The 3,291-nt window shown below is 42.8% G+C and overlaps 1 protein-coding gene across 10 annotated transcripts in view; it reads right to left on the reverse strand.

Moving 5' to 3' along the window:
- The window catches only part of GPHN (gephyrin), a 693,379-nt gene that overhangs the window by 409,808 nt on the left and 280,280 nt on the right, over nucleotides 1-3,291 (reverse strand). The gene's annotated exons all lie outside the window — the stretch shown is intronic.

The following is a 3,291-nucleotide window of genomic DNA, read 5'->3' on the forward strand; positions in this document are numbered from 1 at the left end:
GTGCTGGTTGCCCTTGAGCATCATCCCTGAAGCCAGCCCATCACAGATGTGCTCCTTGAGGATCTTGTCAAAGAGTTTCCCTAGGACTGAGGTAAGACTGACAGGCCTATAGTTGCCCGGGTCCTCTCTCTTCCCTTTTTTGAAAATGGGGACCACATTAGCTATCTTCCAATCATCTGGCACCTGGCCCGAGCACCATGAGTGCTCATAAAGCCGTGCCAAGGGCCCTGCAATAACCCCAGCTAGCTCCCTCAACACCCTGGGGTGGAGAGCATCTGGACCTGCTGACTGGAACACGTCCAGCCCCTCCAGAAGCTCTCTAACCCGGTCCTCCCCAACCTGAGGTCTGGAGGCGTTCCCCTCGAGTCCGTCTGGCATCACAGCGGGGAAGTCCCGGTCCCTGCACAAGAAAACGGAGGTGAAGAATTGGTTAAAGAGTTCTGCTTTCTCCTCTGGCGCAACTACCAGATTGCCCAGCGTATTTTGCAGGGGCCCCACATTACCCATATTGACCAATATTTTTATTGGTCTCCCAATTTAATTCAGAGATTCGGTCACCAAATCACGCCAAATCAAATCAGCACCTGAAGCTTCACACAGCCCTACTGCACAATGCCACTTAGGATGGTGGCAATTGCACCCGAAGTTAACCCTCAACGAGACCTGACACAGAGGTTCAAGAAAGCGCTCTAACAGAAAGTAATTTTAATTAGTACACATCCATTCAGGATGTAACTTAGAGCAGGATCTGCCATTTTTCAAATGCATTATGTGCCATGAACTCTAGTTTTGTTATGGCTTTAAAGCACTTTCTGTGCGCTTAAGTTGAATTAAGTGTAATGTCTGTACCTAGCAACATGACTAAACAAATGGGTCTAAAACAGGTCTAACATCTCTGCAGGAAGAGAGAGATGGAAGCCTGGAAGCAGAGCAAGTTTTACTAATTGTCGTGTTTGGTGCAGTATAATGCATTGCTGTGTACTGGAAATAGTTCATACTTGATAAAAGTGTGAAACTCCTGGCACTTAGTTTTAGTGGAGCTTTTCCACTGGAAATAGTATGAAAGCTTCATTTCACTTTAAAGCTTATTAAGTTTCTTCAACTTGATTTGAACAAGCTATACAGAGATGGATCTTTTGTGAGTTCTATTACCAACCTATGATTTAATGCTGTTCTTTTGTTGCACTGGGATGTTTGCTTTTGGTTTACACCCTTTCTTTTGTGGTTGTTTGAATTATAACTTATGTTTTATAAAGGATTTTATGTCTTCAAAGATAGTTTCAAGTGATATTTTAAAAATAATTCCAGTAGAGCCTTGGAGACGTTTTCTCCCTTAAATGCCTACAGCACAGAAATAAGGCAGTCAATATACATACAGGAGATCCTAAGGCTATATTTTCCCTATCTTATTTATGGTATGCAGGGGATATATCTTAGTTGCAGGTATGGCAGGTTTCTCTTGGTGAGTCCTAAACTATTGCAGGTGTAATGCCTTCAGCAAGGCACGATTCTTTCAGCTATTAAGCCATCTAATGGAAAATTCAATGTTGGTTACACATAAGTGTGTGAATTATGGAAAAAATGAAGTCCACTAACAGCAATATAACAAAAAAGGGTGTTAAAAAAATTGAAGAACTGCAAGTACAAGGAAAAAGTTGTGCTGTCCTCACTGAGATATTATTAAAACAATGAATCTTATACATAAAAGAAATTAAATTTAAATTCTGCAACCTTTATGAGCTAAGCCTAAAGAAAGGGGGTAAAAAGAGCTTATTTTTGTAATACCCTGCATCCCTTGTGAGAATACATTTTCCAGGAAAAAAAACTGACTCATCATTGCAAATCACAGAAGCCTTCGGAAAAAATACTGAAATGTATGTCTCTTTCTACATCTCAGGAAGATTAGTAATTCAAATCTGTTTTATGTTACACTTTTATTGTAATTTATATCTGTTTAAGGAAGACAGGTATCATATATGCAACATTTGGAATATCTTTTTAAGTAGGAAAAAAGCCCATTTAGCTCAAGTAAACAAACTAGAAAAAGTTACTGCCCTTGAAACCAGAATATGGTTCTTATGAAGCTGATATCATTATCAAGTTCCCAGTTAAATTTCTGAGGCAGAGCAAACCACAGTTTATTTTTTTAAATTATGTAAGTACTAGAAAATTCTATATGTCCCAGTTACTACAATATCCTATTTTCTGGCCTTGCAAATGCAATCATGCCCTTCCCACATCCATTCAGAGTGCTAATATAGAAATAATTTTTCTAGTCTGTCATTTAATGATGTCATCCCTCTTTTTGCATCACTGCACTGGTTCCCCCACTTCTCTACTGCATTAAAAATAAGATACTTGCCTTCAGTTTCAAGGGTCATCACAGTCAAAATTCTATCCTATTTATTGTCTCTCTCACTACCCGAGATGTTGACTCAAAATGCTATTATTCACTTGTTATATTTTCAAATCTTCTTGCTTTCCTTCATATTGCCCCCTATGCCTGGAAGGAGCTCTCCCTATACACTTGAAAACTAAGTCAATGTCACACTTCAAATCCTTCCTGAAAACTCAGTATTGCCCTATCTCTAAACACTCAACAATAAGTAGGGTGCTAGCAAGCTAAGTCCATTTTCTATTATGCTTACAATATTGTCTCATTGTTGCGTTATACACTACTGTTTACCTCTTCATCAACTTGTATTCTCCAAAGAATATAAACTCTGGAGTTTTATTGTGTCCAGTACTTAGCATAATGGGATCTAGGTAGAGGTGCACCGATACATCAGTCCGATCTTGGATCGGCACCAATATAAAGAAAATTGACTGTATTGGAAATCGGCCTGATGTGGCTGATAATGTGGCTGATGAATGCCCCATGCATACACACAGCCACAGCACAGCACGTAGGCGGTGAGGAGCACAGCTCAGCAGCTTGTACAGGTCCCTCCAGCTGGTAAGTCTGTTGTGGTGGAAAGGGTGGGGAGAGGGACCTGGGCAGGGGAGGGCGGGCTGCAGCTGTGGGCTGGGGCCAGGGCTGTTCCAGGCTCTTCCCAGTGGGGGCTGGGCCAGGCTGCCGTTGGGGCAGGGTGGCTGGTGGCACTGGGAGGAGGGCCTGTGGGGGCTACAGCAAACTTTGCAGTGGCTGCAGCCGCCTCCCATAGCCCTCCTCCCAGCGATGCCACTGCCCACCCAGAGCACAGCCTGGGCCAACCCCCACCAGGAAGAGCCCAGTGCTGCCCTGGCTATAGCCTGCAGATGCGCCAGGGAGTATACACTCCCCTGTGCCCT

The sequence above is a fragment of the Gavialis gangeticus genome, unplaced genomic scaffold (genome assembly GCF_001723915.1).
Source record: "Gavialis gangeticus isolate Ggan-Ray unplaced genomic scaffold, GavGan_comp1, whole genome shotgun sequence".
In the NCBI taxonomy this organism is placed as follows: domain Eukaryota; kingdom Metazoa; phylum Chordata; order Crocodylia; family Gavialidae; genus Gavialis; species Gavialis gangeticus.